Source organism: Patagioenas fasciata, chromosome W (genome assembly GCF_037038585.1).
Source record: "Patagioenas fasciata isolate bPatFas1 chromosome W, bPatFas1.hap1, whole genome shotgun sequence".
Taxonomy (NCBI): Eukaryota; Metazoa; Chordata; class Aves; order Columbiformes; family Columbidae; genus Patagioenas; species Patagioenas fasciata.
This window is the reverse complement of record NC_092559.1, coordinates 29106551-29127005: the sequence shown is the minus strand read 5'-3', so window position 1 is coordinate 29127005 and position 20455 is coordinate 29106551.

Here is a 20455-nt window from a genome sequence, read left to right as displayed (position 1 = left end):
TTGGCAATTCTTTCACTGCCGCCAAGGCAAGCCCTTGCGTTTGCTGCAAAATCCTTGGATGAAGTGCTGCCTGAGTAGCACCATCCGCATATTGCCCACGACCCAGTAACTGGTCCATGCTAGCTAACCGCAACGGATCATCAGCTGGTAAACGAACATTTTCTAATACTGCCAATTCCACTTTCCCCTGCCACTTGTCCAAGAACAGCAAATACCCCGTTGGAGGAAGCAATAACTCCATCAACGCCCTAATATCTGTTTGAGTTAGTACTTGCTCCTTGAAAAATGAATTGATTAGCTGCATCACATGCTTATTATCCGTACCATATTGCATAACTGCACTTTGCAATTGCTTAACCGTTTTCCAATCAAAAGGCGACCACTGCCTTTGTCCTCTATTATCTATGTGCACTGGCACTGCTGTAATACTACCAGGTAACATGATCCCTTCAATAGTTGCATCTCTGATTACTCCTTGCCAACGTTGCCCTGCATTATAAGAATGATCTCGAGGAATATCTCTACCCTGATGCACAGGGGCAGCACCCAAATTATCATTATTATCACTGCTATACAATTCCCTTGTGTTTCCCTGTGGATCAGTAAGTCGGCGCATATTTGCAAACCGATCTGCTAACCCAGTCTCCAGCCCTTTTCCATATCGCGCTCTCAAATATTCATCTGCTTCTCTTACAGACCACATCCCATCTTCAACACATTGTCTAGCCCATTTTTGTATTCGCTCCCTTTTGATACGGAGCTCCTCCGGAGTGAGGTCTAATTCCACCCCCTCCCTTTCCTGTTTTCCCCGTTTTTCACATTCCCTGCCAATTGCCTCCAGCCCGTCCTTAATTGCATCTGACGCCTTTTTATATGCTATTAACCGCGAAGTTTTACTGTTACCGCCATCTAGTCGTTTCATAGCTTCTAGAACTTCTTGTATCTGGCTCTCCTGCCGTCTCAGTAAGTCCTTCAGGCTCTGCACGTGGCTCTCCTCCTGGAACTCAGGGCGATTCTGCGGTGCTCCGTCCTGGTGTTCCATCGGGTCCTCCGGCAAAGGCACGTCGGCTGGATTAACTTGTCCTGGCTTGTTGAAACTTGCCGGTTGCTGCCATTCGTTGTCGGAGCCAGGCAATGGCTCAACGGGCGCAGAGGGTATAATTTGCTCTCCGCCCCAGAACTCCAGATCTGATACGGGACATACCAGCGGTGTTGATTCTTCGGAGTTCTCGGAGGGTGGGCAGCTCGCGGCGGGCGGCTCCGAGGGGACGGCACACAGCTCCGGCTCCTCTGAGACTTCCTGCATTAGCTGCCTGACCTCCCGCCAGGGTCCGGCGAGATCGCAAGCCTCGCGGCTCCCCCTTGTAACCGCTTCCCATAGTTCGGTCCCTATGTCCTCCCATGTACTGGGAGAAAAAAATTCGTCCGTCGAACGAACACAGCCCTTACGCTGGGCGAATAGTAAAAGGCGCTCCACCGCGTCTTTTTCCAAAATTCTTCCTGTTCTTGCAGCCAGCTGCAGAATACTTCTCACTATTATTTTTTCTTCCACGGATGCCGTGTTTCCCATGCCACCTGCTTCTTCGTAGGCCTACTTTCCGCTATGATTGAGCGCTGGGCTGGTGTCGCCCCCAGGTGGCGTCCTCGCGTCTTCACTTCCGGCGATCTTGCTTCGATACGAAGTATCACGTCGGGGTCACCAAAGTGTTGCTTTATCCATGCGAGCCACGGAACCTGACACACCAATATGATGTTCACAGAGTTCGCTTTATTGTCGGACCGGGCTAGCTTTATAGCAAAGCTGCCCTGTCCACGCGCCTTACAACAACGTGATTGGTTGTAACTCGTGTTATACAATAACATGATAGGCTGCATGTACTGTCCACGCGCTCTGCACGCATGTGTCCGGCGATTGCTCACTCATTGTTACCTTCTAATGGTGCTCCTTTAGTCTCTTTTGTCTCTGGCTTCACCTCTCAGCCAGGCTGGCGACAACCCCATCCCCCTGGGGCGGGGGGGGCTCTGCCACTACATCAGTGGACCATCCTTTGAAAAATTCATTAAGTTCATTTTGTCACAACAGTCTCCCAGGGCAGGAAAAATGGTACAAGTGCATCTCATGACCACTGTTTGTGGGTTAAGGACACCAACTTCGAAGAAGGTGTCGGGCGCCACTTGAAGAAGCTAGCTCTAGTTTCATCACCATTGTCTTGATCTGAAAGACACTTATTAAACATTGTTAGTGCGGCAATTCACATCATACAGTTCAACATTGCATATTTTCACCTAAAATGATATCCCCTTGAGGTACACACTGAACTTCTCCATCCTTAAGCATCACCCACCAGGTGCTGCCAGGTCCCTGGGCAAAAACAATCCCACGAATAGGTTTGCCTTTGCCTGAGGCAGGAGTAACCCAGACTGCCTTTCCTAAGATATTTTTCATGTGTACTACAGGGACTTTATCTCCTTCTACAGTACGTAGAATTTCTGATTGGGCAGGCCCGGCTCGATTGGTTGATCCCCTAGTGTTGACCAACCAAGTGGCTTTTGCTTAATGTGAATCCCAGTTTTTAAAGGTTCCACCACCAAGTGCCTTTAGTGCAGTTTTTAACAAACCATTGTACCTTTCAATTTTCCCAGAGGCTGGTGCATGATATGGAATATGATATACCCACTCAATACCATGTTCTTTGGCCCAATTGTCTATAATACTGTTTTTGAAATGAGTACCATTGTCTGATTCAATTCTTTCTGGCGTACCGTGCCGCCAAAGGACTTGCTTCTCAAGGCCCAAGATAGTATTTTGGGCTGTAGCATGAGGTACGGCATATGTTTCCAACCATCCAGTGGTTGCTTCCACCATTGTAAGTACATAACGCTTACCTTGACGTGTTTGTGGAAGTGTAATATAATCAATCTGCCAAGCTTCTCCATACTTATACTTTAACCATCGCCCCCCATACCATACAGGTTTTAACCGTTTTGCTTGTTTGATTTCGGCGCAAGTTTCACATTCATGAATAACCTGTGAAATAGTGTCCATAGTTAAATCCACCCCTCGATCACGAGCCCATTTGTATGTTGCATTTCTACCTTGATACCCTGAAGCATCATGGGCCCACCGAGCTAGGAAAAGTTCATCTTTATGTTGCCAGTCCAAGTCCACCTCAGATACTTTAATCTTAGCAGCTTGATCTGCTTGGTGGTTGTTTAGATGTTCCGCAGTGGCTCGACTTTTAGGCACATGAGCATCTACATGACGAACTTTCACAGGCAGGCTCTCTAGCTGAGCAGCAATGTCTTGCCACAGTGTGGCAGCCCAAATGGGTTTACCTCTGCGCTGCCAGTTGCTTTTCTTCCATTGCTGTAGCCACCCCCATAAGGCATTTGCTGCCATCCATGAGTCAGTATAGAGATAAAGTATTGGCCACTTCTCTCATTCAGCAATGTCCAAAGCCAGCTGGATGGCTTTCACTTCTGCAAACTGACTGGATTCACCTTGTCCTTCAGTGGCTTCTGTAACTTGTCGTGTGGGATTCCACACAGCAACTTTCCACCTTCGATGTTTTCCTACAAGACGACAGGATCCATCTGTGAACAGTGCATACTGCTTATCAGTCTCTGAAAGCGTATTATATGGTGGTGCTTCTTCAGCACGTTTTACTTCCTCCTCATCTGGAGACATCCCAAAGTCTTTGCTTTCTGGCCATTCTGTAATCACTTCTAATATCCCTGGACGGTTCAGACTTCCAATTCGAGCTCGTTGTGTGATCAGTGCAATCCATTTACTCCATGTAACTTCGGTTGCATGATGTGGAGAGGGAACCGTCCCCTTGAACATCCAGCTCAGCACCGGCAGTCGAGGTGCCAGGAGGAGCTGTGCTTCAGTGCCGATCACTTCTGAAGCAGCTCGAACTCCTTCATATGCGGCTAGTATCTCCTTTTCAGTTGGAGTATAGTTGGCCTCAGATCCTTTGTATCCTCGACTCCAAAAACCTAAGGGTCGACCTCGGGTTTCTCCTGGTGCTTTCTGCCAGAGGCTCCAGGTAAGTCCAGTATCTCCGGCTGCGGTGTAGAGCACATTTTTAACATCTAGTCCAGTTCGGACTGGTCCAAGGACCACCGCATGAGTTATCTCACGCTTAATTTGTTCAAAGGCTTGTTGTTGTTCAGGGCCCCACTCAAATTGGTTCTTTTTACGAGTCACTCGATAGAGAGGGCTCACAATGTGGCTGTAGTCAGGAATATGCATTCTCCAAAAACCTACAACGCCCAAGAAAGTCTGTGTCTCCTTTTTATGAGTAGGTGGAGACATTGCTGCAATTTTGTTGATCACATCCATTGGGATCTGACGACGGCCATCTTGCCATTTTATTCCTAAAAACTGGATCTCTTGTGCAGGTCCCTTGACCTTGCTTCGTTTTATGGCAAAACCAGCATCCAAAAGAATATGAATTATTCTCTCACCTTTCTCGAAGACTTCTTTCGCTGTGTCGCCCCATACGATGATGTCATCAATATATTGCAAGTGTTCTGGAGCTTCACCTTGCTCCAGCGTGGTCTGGATCAGTCCATGGCAGATGGTAGGACTGTGTTTCCACCCCTGGGGCAAGCGATTCCATGTATACTGGATGCCCCTCCAGGTGAAAGCAAACTGCGCCCTGCACTCTGCTGCTACAGGAATAGAGAAAAATGCATTAGCAATGTCAATTGTAGCATACCACTTGGCTGCCTTTGACACCAGTTCAAATTGCAGTTCTAGTATGTCAGGCACAGCAGCACTCAGTGGTGGTGTAACTTCATTCAGGCCACGATAGTCTTCAGTTAGTCTCCACTCATCACTAGACTTTCGCACTGGCCAGATTGGGCTGTTAAAAGGTGAGCGAGTCTTACTGATCACACCCTGGCTTTCCAATTGACGGATCAGCTTCTGGATAGGAATCAAAGAGTCTCGATCGGTGCGGTATTGCCAGCGATGCACCGTCGTGGTAGCAATTGGCACCTGCTGATCGTCAACCATCAGCAGTCCTACAACAGAAGGGTCATCTGAAAGACCAGGCAAATCAGACAGCTGTTCAATTTTCTCAGTGTCCACAGCTGCTATACCAAATGCCCACCTATACCCTTTTGGGTCCTTAAAATACCCTCTCCTGAGGTAGTCTATGCCAAGGATGCACGGAGCATCTGGACCAGTCACAATGGGATGCTTTTGCCAGTTTTTTCCAGTTAGGCTCATTTCAGCCTCTACAACAGTCAGCTCCTGGGATCCCCCAGTCACTCCAACAATATTGATGGATTGCGTTCCTTTAAAATTAGAAGGAATTATTGTGCACTGAGCACCAGTGTCCACTAAAGCTTTGTACTCCTGGGGTTGTGTTGTACCAGGCCATAGTATTTGTACAGTCCAATAAACTCTGTTATCCCTTTCCTCCACCTGGTTGGAGGCAGGGCACCTCTAATTCCTGTTTTGCACAGTCTCTGGGTGTGAATTAGAGGTTCCTTCAAGAGTATCAGAATCTCTTCTGCCCCTTTTGTAAACTGGAGCAGCCACCTTCCTAGGAGTTTTTCCTTTTATCTCACGTACTCGTTCTTGAAGTTCTGAGGTAGGCCTTCCATGCCACTTATTCATGTTTTCTCCCTGCTCATGTAGGAAGAACCACAGTGAACCTCTTTTTGTGGGCTGTCTCTGCCCTCTCTCTCGAGATTGGAAACCCCTTCTCCTAACAGCTGAAACATAGGTTTGTGCAGATCGTGAACGGTACGATTCTTCTCTGAGCTCTTTGATTTCTTGCAACAGCTTTTCAAACCGGTCATCAGATTTTTCACACAGTTTCTCCACAGAAGAGACACAAGCCCGTAGAGAACCAGCAAGGCTGTCCTCCAAGTACCGGAGCTGCTCAATCACTTCATTAATTTCTTGTACACCTCTAGCTGACCAGACCATTCCTGCCAATGACTTAGCATATGCAGGTGGTGCACTTTGTACAAATCTGCGCCACATAGATTTTGTACAATTGATTCTCTCTGGGTCTGTCCCCTCTTGGCTGTTTGGTCCTAGATAGATGATCTCTCACACAGCTAATTCTCTCAGGAACTGGATACCTCTCTCCATAGTATTCCATTTCCCTAACGTGGATATACAATCTTCCTTGTAGGGAAATCTGACTTTCATAGCTGCCAGGAGTCGGGTCCAGAGAGCAGCGGCATTAGACTCTCTTGAAATTGCCCTATCAATGGTGGAATCTTTTGACAGAGATCCCAGCTGCCTGGCTTCACCACCTTCTAATTCAATTGTTTCTGCCCCATTGTCCCAGCATCGCAGCAGCCAGGTTAAAATATTCTCGCCTTCACGACGACTAAAGTCTTTTCGCAGATCTCTCAGCTCACCTGGAGAAAAGGACCGAGTGGTGGTCACTTCATCTCCACCCTGTCCTGATGATGCCCCTTGGGTTGATGTTGGCCCTGTGCCATCACCTGCTGCATGGGTAGTCTTTCTAGTGACTTTCTTACAACCGGCAACTGATGCTGATATGGGTTCACCATCATTTGATTCATTTTCAGAGTCTGAATGACTGTCACAGTGATTGCTGTGGTTACAGCAGCAACAGTGAGCAGTGTGTGAAGACGGGGGGGCTGCCTTGTTAGCCTTTGAGGCTAGAGAAGTAACGTTATCTGCAGCGACCTTGGCAGAGGAGCTCTGCGTAGGAGCTGTAGCTTCAGCCTGTGAAGCCGCAGTTGGGGGGGCAGTGGCTGCAGCAGCAGCAGCTTTGGCTGTTTTGCCTTTTCTCGAGCGGCTAGGAGTGCTTTTTGCTAAAGCTTCCGAAGACGCACCGCAAATCTCAAGACTAAGAAGAGACGCAAACCTCCTATTGAACCTCATTTCTCTTAACAGTAACACAAACTGACACACATTCAGCAAACCAGATAACACCATCACAGTTCTATCAAAGCTCCAAGGATATTCAAAGTTCTCTAAAACATTTGCAAACTGTCCTAGTGAAAACACAAAAGTATTGTTAGTCAGCCTTTCTAAAGATTCGCTTGACCAATTAGCAAATATAGAGCCATTCTGCTCTTTAATCTCTCCTGGAGGTTTTTCAAGGTAAAGCAGAAGCGAGTAGAAATTCATTAGCGGCTGCAGTATAATGAAATAAACCAATGCCAAACCACACAGAATCATCATGACCGCTGTCCAGTTTCTTGTTGTTGTATAATGAATACTTCGATTCAGAAAGAAACACCAACACAGATATGGGATCAGCGAGCACAATGTAGAAAATAACTGATACAACTTTTGCCATAACATTTTTAAATCAATGTAATTCACTTTGCCTTAATATCACTAAAAAATATCCAAAGCAAGCAGACGCACGAGTATCACAACTCTATGAGTTGGCACCGTGCCAAGAAAATTGAAAGGTACGTCAGAGCAGTAGAAAAGTCAAAAATCTTCAAATTTACCCCTTTCTCTTGCCCCACGTTGGGCGCCAATTATCTGTCGAGGGTTAAGATTGCGGGGTGACAATCAAACCCTGGCAGATGTATTGTTAACCTCTTCTCCCCCCCACTTCCCCCTTTTGTCCCTCCCTCTCCCCCCTTCCCACTCAGGACAGGCGATCGGGAGGGAAAGAAGGACAGAGAGAAGAGAGTTGGAAAAGTTAAAGATGTTTTACTAATGCTACTAATAAGAATAGAGAAAATAATACAAAATATACAAAACCAATCTTGTAAGTCTCAGCAACTGCAGAGCCAGCACCCAAAGTCCTGGATTAGACTCTGTAGCCAACCGGAGCTGGATTCAGTCTGTCACTAGGCCTCAGTTCGCAGGGACGACCAGCAAGGTCCTCTCCTAATGTCAGCCATGAGGAAAAAGGGAAAAGGGGGAAAAAGGGGCTGAGATCCTCGTGATCTCCCACTTTTATATGAAGTATTCACGTGAATGGAATGTTATACACCGTTGGTCAGTCTCTCGGTCATCAGTTTTCTCGTTGCCCCTCTCGTGAGATGTCCATCCATGCTTATCAATAAGTTTGCATTCCATTGCTAGGTTTAACCAAAACACGTGTTGGGTTCTCCAGGAAAATGCAGCTAACATGAAGGCTTTAGCTGACAGGCAAATTCACTAAAAGAGAAACTTGTTTTTAACAAAACCAGGACAGTTGGTTTGTTGGCTGCACTTTTCTGGCCAGAATAAAGTCTATTTTGGAACTTGTTGTCTGCCTAAAACTGTCTTTGGGGTACTGTCACGGTCCATTCAGTAATGGACTCATGATGGTTCGTTTACCTTGATCTCGAAGCGCAAAATTAGACAACCAAAATGCCAAGGGGTTTTAATTCAATCAAACAGTGTTACTTTATTATTTTGCCCATAAAGTGGCATGCGATAGAGAAAGAGAAAAAGGGAAAGAAAAAGGAAAGGGGGAAAGAGGGTTGGTTACCATCACGGGTCCAAAGGCATCCCTATGGTCCCAGGTCCCAAACAGCATCCTGCCAGTCCTCTGTCGTGATCCGTGATCCTTTGGTGGGGAGACCTCAACAATGTCCAGTCAGGAACCATCTTTTATGCTTCTTCACCCCCCCTCACTCCCATGGGTCGAGGCCAATCTCCGCCTTTGTTTTGCAATCCAGGCTTAACTGCACAGGCTCGAAGAATCTCCGCTTCACCTGCCAGAACCTGTCTGCGCCTTTGTGGTCTCACGTTCAGGGGTCTCTTTCTGGTCCTTTGGGTGACCTCAAGACCCTCGGCGAGCCTCTGCGCATGCTCTTCTTCATTGGTCTTAGTAACAGGGAGGAGGTGGGGGGGCAGGTTTGGCTGAAGCAGCAGGTGGAAATCCATCTTCTGGACAACAGCTATTGTCCCCAGATCGGAGAGACCTGTATAACACAGTTTTTTTCCTCAGGCCTCTCTCCAAGTCGTTGTCCATCTGTTCTTGATGGCAATGTTCAAGCAGATACTGTTCTTTGGACTGACTCCTGCACCACCCCATGGCTGAACATTATTATCAGGAGCTTGTGGCAGTAACACAATCCTCAAAGAGAGGTATAGAGGAAGAAAAGGAAAAGTGGTTTATATCCACGTGATCCGCTTTGTATCAATGGTTTTAGGGATGTCTACATTGGAGGGTACACTAAACAAATTATGTGCATTAAGTACAGATGTTAAATGTGTCAAACGCTTTACCAAATTCCAATTTAAAACATGCAATATGGCGGACAGAACAAAACCTATCAAAACTAATACTAAGAGAACAACTATGGAGTGACACAACTTGTTCAGGATGCCTGTAGCAGTAGGTGACCACCCAAAAAGCGTGTCCCACCACTTATGTTCAACATCTTTTTCTACTCAACACACGGTGAATTTCTTCAGCATTGTGGTGAACGGTTATCAAGGTTTTCTGTCCATTTACTTGAACTTCTTCCAAGATCTTGATCAAGTCGTGGTGTTGCAACAATTGCTTTACCAATGTGAGATTCATCCTGACAGGTGTAGGTAGTAATTTGTAAATCGGTGTATCATTAGATTGTATAAGTTGATGAGATATAACTGGTGCTAAATAAGAAAAATCACATCCAGTAATTTTAACAAAATTACAAACACAAAAATTTGAATGATTTCTAATATTTACCATCACTGTATCTACTAATATAGAGTTACAAGCAGTCCTCAAGCACACACAACCTTTGCCAATATACACTAATACAGTTTCTTGATTGTCAGGACGAATCTCAAAATGACAAAAATTCTGCTCAGTGTTCAGACAAATGTCTTGAGCACTGATTGTATTACTTTCACAGATGAATCCTTGCTGTTCTCGCACAATACAAGATTCTAAATTGACAGTTTGCCATTTTTCCTCTACTTTTTGGACCCATACTCTGTGTTCGAAAGGATAGAGTATAGTTCTGTTGTGGTTCAATCCTAATGCAATGATAGGGTAAATTATGTATATTGAAGCATTGTGTATGGTTAACACAAAGGTCGTGGCTGTGTTTGTGATGGGGTTATAAGTGAAGTTTACTAAAGTAAACTAAAGTAAAGTGGCTTCTCTTATGATTGAGGTGGCTACTGATTGCATCCACAGTTGTGCCTGAGTACAACTGAGAGCCAAAGAAAGGTTATTTTGGACCACACTAAGTGTGTCTTTTATATTTACTTCTGGTAGCCAATTTATTCATTAATATTTCTGAATCAATACCATTTAAGACTTCCAATCCTGTCCCCAACACACCAGTTAGGTCTTTAACTTAATCTTTACTATCCCACTCCCATTCAATTACTACAGTAGGTAAGTGAAAAGATGTAGAAAAGCATTAGCAGCTTATACTATTGGTCATTTTAAAAATTTAGGCCTTCAGATTCGATTAATGAATGATTTGTGTTATTCTCTGTTTCCCTCAGAGTTCTTCTGCAAAAAGGAAAACAAACAGGGCTCGTCTCCTTGAGGCAAGAATAATTAAAATGATACAATTATCCGGGGGTGCAGCTTGTGGTTTTGGAAAAGTTCCAAACCATTCTCACAATTGTTTCACAGTGTTTTCACCTGTAGCCCTGCCAAAAGCTTCAGTTTGGACCAATTCTGGGGTTATTCCCCCCCACCAGCACAAAATGTTTACCTCCTGTTTGCTTAAAGGGGCTAAAATAATCCACCTGCCAGATATCCCACAAACCTTTACCCTCCCTTAAATGTAGAGGGTTGTCTTCTAAAGGGTGCCTTTCAAGCTGTCTTCGACATTGTTTGCTGACCAGGGCTTCATGATACAAGCCTTTAGCTCCAGTGTGTTTGCATTTTACATGTAACCATTCTAACAAGCGTTCCCAGTCTTCTGAAATTTGGTCCTTTTGTACGGGGGCCAGTCTTGCTAACTCATCAGCTCAGTTATTCCATTTTCTGCGGATCCCCCATCTACCTGATGAGAAGCTACCCAGCCCACAGCTTGTATAGCTAGGTTTTTTAAAGTTCCTTCAGATATTGAGAAAATGTTACAATAGTGTTCAATCTGAGCATACCACTTTCATACTGAGGCTTCCTGGACCACCTCATCAGGGGTACGGGCCCCAGAAGTGACTGTTTTTATTATTTTAAATGAGCTTCTTAATACGATCGGCTGTTGTCATGCAATCTTCTCTACTTCTACTAGAGTCAGGCTAGCAACGAACAAACTTTTCTCCCAGGCACACTGGGAGTTAAAAAGAGAATGGGCATTTATTACCACTCTTTGTTCTCACATTTCTTGTATAACCGGTTTGATACCTTTCTTGGCACCCAGGGGAAGGGGGTATTGTTCTGTGGACTGTAAGGCACTGAGGACGCAAAAATGTCACTTCAAGGGAGAAACCCCACACCTTTTAGCATCTTCTTCCTTCAGAGCAGAAATCTGTGCACTGGCATCGATTAAAAAGGTTACAAGTGCATGCTTAGGACCCACTATAGCCGTGATCAATAAATCTCCCCTCTTTGTGTGTGTGAGCTGTTGGATATAAATCCATCCTCCATCCCCCTGCCCACTACTAGGGAATGGAGGTTCTAGTTTTCCTGTTTCTCGGAGAGACTCTGGAAGTCCCCTTATCAAGGGAGTTATCATGTCAGGATTCACTGGCAGCATCATTGGGGATTCATATTCGGGAATCAATTTTCTTTCATGTATCATTTGCAAGCAGGCTGCTTTGTGTACACTTTCTAGCAATTGATTGGGTGTGCCAGTGATTGCCAGGGGTTCTCCCCCAGTTAGGGATACGTGTCACACGTACTCCATTTCAGATTCTTTAGGGAGGTGACCACACTCTTTCTTTAGTTTGGTCAGCTCAGTGTCAGTGTAAGGTGTTTGCTTACTTGTAATGTGAGGGTCAGTATGCTCCTCATTGATTTGATTTATTTGTCGGATACTTTTCTCTTCTAGCTCCCACTCTCTCAGCACTCCTGTGTTTTTTAAATATTTTTTTTAATAAGCTATTTTCTTCCTTCTCTTTTTCTAATTGTTGTTCTAAACTGAAGGTAGTTTTTTGCAAAATCTGCACCAGATTTTCAAGGGATTCTATAATTTTGCTTTCATTACTACATCGTCTGAGATGATCTTCAATCGCTGCTACTAGGTTAGCTCCTAGGACAGCACAGACTATAGCTTTATCCTTATTTGATCTAAACTTAGACTTAGTCTATAAAGAAATCACTCGGTCTACTACACTCTGTAAATTAGCCCAATTATCATGAGCCCAGTCTTCTCCAGGTACGGAGGGTCAAGCCCCATACTCTGCTAAAAGTGTGTAGAACGAGTCTCGACTTCTCACATCTCGATTATTAGCCTTTTCAGTCATTCTTATTACGAAGGGGCAAAACCCACTATGGGAAGGCACAACTTAGTTACAAAAGCCACAGCAACTGCTGCATCACCCTTCTCTTTCCTGAGTGGTTGAAGGGGCCAAAAATCTGCTACGGGAAGGCTCAACTTAGTTATACTAACAAATAAGATTACCCCTTCACTCTCCCTAGCAGACAATTCTCATCAACATGAGAGCAACACCCCTTTTGCACTTTGAGATCTTCTGGTTTGATTCCAAGAGACAGAGCCCTCTACACTACCTGCACTCCTCTGTTTCCCAGAATCCTGTCCGTGATGCCAATTTAATGTCACGGTGCATTCGGTGATGGACTCATGATGGTGAGGCGCAGAAATGATCTTACAACCCTTAAGATTGTAAAGAAGGTATGTATTTACAGCGCTGGACACATGAGGGATAATTTCACCTAATACATGTGTAAAATTACAGTAGCTGTGAGCTTGGTTAAATGCAGTCAAGTGTTACATATTCATGAAAGTTTTAGGAATGCCTATACATATTCATAACCTGTCCCCGAGAAGGCAGCTCTTATTACAATGAGTTCCAGGAGACCATTTCCATAGTCTCCACCTCCGGTTCCTCCTAGTTGCACCTGCGCAGTGATCATGAACCCGGGTCCTCTTCTCTGTACACCGTCACCTTTGGTCCAGTGTGATGAGTTGGTTAGGACTCAGACTGCTGAGTTGGTTAAAACTGGCATATCCCCTGTCCTGTGCCCAAGTTTCTGTTATCTAGTTCACCCAAGGATGCACCAAGGATGCACCCAAGGATTACTATCTTTGCAAGGCGTCAGCGAACTCCTTTTTCTCATACAATAAGTTACACAAAGCTAAGCAAGGTTAGGCAATAGTGATGTGGGTTAAAGGGTTAGCTCTCTGTTAGTTCTTTAAGTCTTTAAGTGTTAGTTCTTTAAGTGTTAATTAGTTAATTGTTAATTCCCTGTATCAATGGTTCATTTACCTTGATCTCGAAGAGCAAAATTAAGGCCTGGACACATTCCTGTGTAGCCTCATCTAGGTGTTCCTGCTCCAGCAGGGGGATTGGACTAGATGATCTTTTGAGGTCCCTTCCAATCCCTAACATTCTGTGATTCTGTGAACTAATACTGTTCAAGTCTGAATGGCCACATCACATGTTGTGGGGGTTTGAGTGGATGCAGTAACTGATGTTGCAGTTGTAGTGGCTGCAGTATCCAAGTCAGGAACTGGAGTTGCTGCAGAGTCTGTTGAGGGGGGTGCAGTAGCTATTGTATCTGTTATAAGAACTGACGTAGTTGCAGAATCTGTCTAGGGGGGTACAGTAGCTGGCATGGGCATTTCAGTGGCTGAAGTGCTTGTAGCTTTAAGAGCGGCAATTCCTGTCACTAGCAAAGACTGACACACATTCCAGAGACTCTTCACTCAAATGTCCAGGGATATTCAAAATTCCCCAAAGCATCTATAATTTGCTCTAATGCCACAGGCAGAGAATAGTTAAATAGCTGTCCTAAAATATCACTCCTGAAACTGAGAAAACAAAAGGCACAGGTCTCTTTAATTTCTTCTGCTTCTACCAAAGAATTCCAAAAATGCATACTCCTGAAGTATGATAACAATTAATAGAAATACATCATTGGCTTAATTAGGATTAAATAAATCACTTCTACACAACCCATGAACAAAACTTTTATAACAACTTTATTCTGACTTCCAGAGATGACATTCCACACAAAAATATTAACAATAAGAATTAATCCCAAAAAAGACATTATTAAATCCAACCAAATTTGCAACAGCATCCTTTAAACAAAACCTGTTACAGTTTTTTTCTTATCTTATCCCCGTATGGCTCTCTCTATCCATACTTTCTCTTTCCCCATACGTTCATCTCTCCCTGTATGGGTCACAAATTAAATCTGTCAAGGTTTAAAGCAAGGCAACAATAAACAATGGCAGATGCCCTCTGTTAATCCCCACCACCATAAAAGGTGATAGAAAGATAAGGAAGAAGGACTTCAAGTTAGAAAGAGTCTTACAAGTTGGAAAAATTTTAAAGGTTTTACTAATGCTACTAATAAATAGAGAATAAATATATATACAAAATATACAAAAGCAATCTTGAATGTCCGATATGGAGTTGGCATCACTCCAGCAGCGGCGGAGCTAGGAGCTTGGCTCCAGCAGGTGTAGGGCAGGCACCCGGAAGTCATGGGCGGGACTTCACAGCAAACCAGAAAATGGATTTCAAGGATGCAGGGCCTGAGGCCTATAGATCACAGGCAGACAGACAAGGTTTTCTCCAGATTCTAGCCACGGTCGAAGAGGCGAGACCCTTGTGATCTCTGCTCTTATATAGGGTACATGATGATTATGGGATGGAATACTCAGTTGGTCAATTTTAGTCAGTTGTTCCATCCACTCCTCCTTCCAAATATGTCCCATTATCCGTTAACCTTGGTTACCATAGTAATAAATCTAAGCATGAGCTTCTTCAGCATTCCGTTGGTCCTCTTATCAGCACCAGTACAGTGTCTAGGAAAAATATGCAGTTACTTAGAAGGCACTTAGCTGAACTTAGCTGAAAGGAAAAATCACTAAAAGAGAACTGGTCTTGTTTTTAACAAAACCAGGACACAAGTTTACTGAATAGGGTCTCCCATACAATATTTCAGAAGGGCTTACTTTTTCTCTTATTCTTGAAGTAATGTGAATTCTCAGGAAAACAATTTACAATACATCTATCCATTTTGCATGAGATTCCTGTCACAATTTAGCTAATTGTCTTTTTATAGATTGATTCATTATTTCTACCTTCCCACTACAATGAAGTCTCTAAGGGGTATGTAAATCCCATCTTACCCCTAGAAGAGTAGAAATGGTCTGTATTATTTCTACTATAAAATGTGGAACGGCCAAACCTTGGTATGATTTTATTCAATAATTTCTTTGCTACTTCCCTAGTTTTGTTGGTCCGTCATGGGAAAGTTTCAGGTCATCTGGAAAATTCAGAAAAATCAATTTACCAAAATTGTCCCAGAAAATTCCCTCTTTTTACCTCTCCAGGTGGAGGCTTTAACCCGATCTTACAACTTTGCATTTTAGGTCAAATTGCATATCTTTTAACACTTACTATCATAGCATCTACTCTCATATAGGTTTTGTAGGATCAAGGCACACATTATCGCTTCATTGGCCACTTTCTTTGCAGTTTAACTTCAGATTGTCCAAATTGGTGAGCCTTACAATGCATTACTGACACCTCTGGTGATACTTGTAAAGTCAGAAGTCCTCTTTCTTTCCACATTGTCTCATGTGCATGCACAATTCCAAAAGCATATGCAGAGTCTCTATATATTAACCCACTCGCCTTGTTACAGTTCTTAGGCTCTAATCAAAGCAATCAGCTCAGCTTTCTGTGCTGACATATTTGATGGCAATGATTGTGATTCAGTTATATTCTCTAGTTACCACAGCATATCCAGATGGTCGTTCTTCACTCAGAGCAAAACTGCTCCCATGAACAGAGTCTACTCTGCATCTTCCAGTGGAGAATCCTTTAAGTCTGGTCTGCTAGAAAAAACTTGTTCAGTAGTTGGTTATGATTAAATATAAGCAATAGAATAGCAGGATTCAAAATGTTGTTGTTTTTAAACCTACATCATCCTGTTCCAGTAATGCTGCTTGGTACTGTACCAGGTGACAGCCAACGGTGTCCTTGTTGTTCCAGCACTGAGGCCACAGCATATGGTGCAAATGCAGTAATCTGCTGTCCCAAAGTTAATTTCCCTGCCTCCTGAATCAGCAACACAGTCACAGATACCTGCCAAGCTTCTAATTATTTTACCAGTATGTCACCAAACAAAGCAGGATTGTTCTTAAGTCCTTTTGGCAAACAGTCTAGCAAGCTGCATCTTTCTTCCAGTGGTAGGTCTTTCCCATTCAAAGGTGAAAAGCTTCTGGCTCTCTAAATCCCATCGTATACAGAAAATGCATCTTTCAAGTCTAAAACAGTAAAATAAATGTTATTTCCTGCTATATTAGTCGAAGAGTGTATGGGCTTTGGCACTACCAGGTGCACATTTATCACAATAGGATTAATGGCTCTCAAATATTGTATCAACCAGTATTCCATAGAATGTGGTTTCTTTACTGGCAAAATTGGAGTATTATTTCTCCCTTATGAGTATTATTTCTCCCTTATGAAGAAAGGCTGAGGGAGCTGGGTCTCTTTAGTTTGGAGAAGAGGAGACTGAGGGGTAACCTTATTAATGTTTATAAATATATAAAGGGTGAGTGCCACGAGGATGGAGTCAGGCTCTTCTCAGTGGCAAACAATGATAGGACAAGGGGCAATGGGATCAAGCTGGAACACAAGAGGTTCCACTTAAATTTGAGAAAGAACTTCTTCTCAGTGAGGGTAACAGAGCACTGGAACAGGCTACCCAGGGAGGTTGTGGAGTCTCCTTCCCTGGAGACATTCAAAGCCTGCCTGGACACATTCCTGTGCGACCTCACCTAGGCGTTCCTGCTCCAGCAGGGGGATTGGACTAGATGATCTTTTGAGGTCCCTTCCAATCCCAAACAGACAGACAGACAGACAGACATACATACATACATACATACATATTCTGATTGACATTCCTGCAAAAGTCCATAGTGCATAAACTTGTTAATCAAAGTCTCTAACCCCACTTTGGCTTCCATGTTTATTGGATGTTGTTTTTCCTTACCGAATTGAAGTCCTGTTTCAGTTCTGTCTCAGTTCTGTTAGTGTAGTGTTGGCTTTACCAGGTACTTTAGCTGCCCATACTAGTGAAAATACAGTATCCAAAATTTCCTTGGAGATTTCTTGCTCACTTTGCTGTTCTGATTGCAGCAAGCAGATCTGTGCTTTCCAAGCATTTTCTTGTGGGATATGCAGCTGAACAGAGTTCTCAGAAAATGTTATTTGAGTTTAAAATTCTTAAGATTCTTCTCTCCCTGATAACCGTTCACTCCGGAGTCTGTATTTTAGAACTCCAGAGGCAAACTTTCAGGCGAGGTCTGATAACCGTATGCAGAGCAGACTTTCAGGAAACAAATTCTCAGAAAAAAAAAATTTAATGGAGTAGAATAGCAGGAGGACTGGCTCAAGCTGGGTACCTGCACAGAGGTTCCGACCTGAGCATAGAAAACCATAGACTTTTATATCTTTGCAAATCATTCGTACCATGATTCAGTCCAATAGCAATATTTCATTTTGAGGTCTTCTTGCTTCTCATTGGATCTTTTTCTCTGATTCCATGTCGGCCTTTATTTTGTTCAGCTTAGACATTATTTATGGTCCATAGCCTTGCAGGTACTGTTTTGTCTGAATAAATCCTTTCTTCTCAGCAAAGTGCAAAATAGGCCCTGTTTTGCAGATGTCTGTAATGTCTCCGTGTTAGCCTTGGATCGTCGTTTTTCCCATTAGTTCTGTTTTTCCAAGCAAAGTGCAAACTAGACCTTATCTTTCAAGTGTTCAGTGTAGTCTGTAGTTGCTTTTGGTAAATATGAGCAGAACTTTGAAATGGAGAAATAAACTTAACGACAGAGTCAGTTATACTGTTAAGCAGCATTCTTTTATTTTATCAGTGCTGGGGAACACTGGGGATCATCCTCCATAAGTGCTCCAAAGACTGGATGCTCTTGCATTGCTTATATTCACATAATTATTACATATGTATTACAATTTTTGAAAATTTTGACATACATCTATACTAAAAAATAACTGATGAAGTTAGTTATAATTGTTTAATTTCTTACAATACATCTATTAATTATTATTTAAATATAAACTCTGCTTCTAATCAATGTATTACTTAATCTCCTGTCTCTCTCTTGTCATGCAGAAGGATCTAAAACTTGAAAAATATCCCCTCGTTTTGCAGATGGTCAGAAAGCATTTATCACGTCAATTGGTTAATGATGGGTACATCTTTTGTAACTTAATCACGGTATACATGAATTTGGCAGTTTCTCTTCAACTTTACAGCTTAAAATTTTAGCAAATCCAGCTTACCAAGTAACATAAAGAAAAGAGTATATTAAAAAACATACTACTTTATACCGCTAAATGATTCATTACATTTGGTGTGCATCTACTTAAACTAAATGATTAATACTGAACTTGAATTGGGCTCATCCACTGACCTGTGAGTAGTAAAACCATTGCCATACAGCTCACTTATTTAGCAGGGAGAGCTCAAAGTGGGCTCATCTAGGCTGTCATATTCATAGAATGAAGTGGTTGACTCGTAGTCAAATTGCATGCAGTAGGAAAAGTATGCAAAAGACTCACTGCGCTCACAAGTTACTGGCATTCAGTGTGCCATCCTGCTTCCTTGTGGGTCTCCTGGAAGGAGTTCTTGGCCTGGCTATGGCTCAGGCCCTTACCTCCTCTGGAGCCTGGACCAAACTGCTGCTGGTTTGGCTGAGGGGGGGTCGAGTGCATCTGCCACAATCATGCATATTCATTACATTTCCAGGAAATCCTTTACATATGCATTACATTTCTTGGAACCACTTCACATATGGTTTAGTGCTAGAGTTACGTTATTGTTGGACTCAGTGAACCTGAGGATCTCTTGCAAATGAAATGATTATATGATTCTATATGTAAATGTCCCCAGCACATGCGCAGTTCAATGAGTCAGGGGTCTTGCGAGAGTCCTGGGAGGAAGTAAGTCTTTCTCAGCCGCCCTGCTGTTTGACCTCAAGTCCTGGGCAGGCACAGTTCCTTTGTTATTTGGCTTGTAACCGCAAAGACAGTCTGAACTGGTCCTTGTGCTGGTCTCATCACCTTGTCTTCTAAGAGCAAGCGCATTGTGTCTTACCCTGTTTCCCCCAAAATAAGACCTACCCAGAAAATAAACGCTAGCATGATTTTTCAGGATTTTTGAGGATGCTTGAAATATAAGCCCTACGCCAAAAATAAGCCCTAGTTACAGTTCATTAAAAAATGTCAATTTAAATAGTGTCTAGGTAGCTATACATATAAAAAAGTAATAAGTTTTGGAGCAAAAATTAATATAAGACCCTGTCTTATTTTTGGGGAAACAGGGTAGCCTTCTCCTGCTTATCTTAATGAATACCATTCTTTTTACTTAATGCCTAGTAAGTGCCTAACACCTAACATATATGAACCTTAATTTTATTAAATTATTTTATTACTAATTTCAGATTTTTGGTATCACCATCATTCATCACTGCTGGGAGAGGGACAGAGATCAGGCCAACCCCTGTGGAGGGGTTTCTGTTAGATGGAGATTTGTTACTGAACCAGCCAGGAATTTCAAGGGCAGCTCAAAAGTTGAGAGCAGGACCTGCTGAGAGAGGCAGCTCTACAATAACAAGGCCTCAACGTGACGTAAATCAATGGACCTATCAGCGGTGAGACTCCAGTGCATGGACATTTCGTGAACATAGATGATATCCAATCAGTGAATGCATGATCGGAGCGTGGACGGGTGATCAGAGAATAGTTGCATATATAAGGAGGTTTGTTTCTGTAATAAATGGCTTTGCGTGATTCACATTGAATTGGAATGCTGAGTCCTTTATTCACTCCAACAAATGGTGACCCCGACGTGATACTCTGAACGGTGTATCACTACGATCGGGGAAAAGCCTGGAGTGGTCCAGCTGGAGGTGGATCAGCTGGACTGAGAACCGGGAGGAGGCGTACGGACATTCCGCAGACAAATTTGTCAAAGAAATCGCCGGAAAAGGTGAGCGGCTGGGGCAGGAGGAGGGAAGAGTGAAGCTCCTCCTGATATTCTCTCTGTGAGAGGACTTAAATATTAAGAAAGTAACATACATAGACTGTTAGTTTGGTGTAGAACTAACGGCTACCTGGGAGAAACCGAGAAGGCTTTTAAACTTGAACTTTGGGACGATATAGGGCAGAAATTATGGGATAAGGTCAGCAATGGAGATAAAGAAGCTAAATCATTAGTAACTACATCGAAGTTTATAATTACCACCTTAAAAGATCTTAAGGTTGAATGGTCTGCTGCTGCTGGAATTTTTGTAGCGTTGCAGCCTGATAAGAATCCTGAAAGTCGCTGTGAAGTTTACCCGGTTCATGTCTTTGATACCGTCCCTATTCCATCCC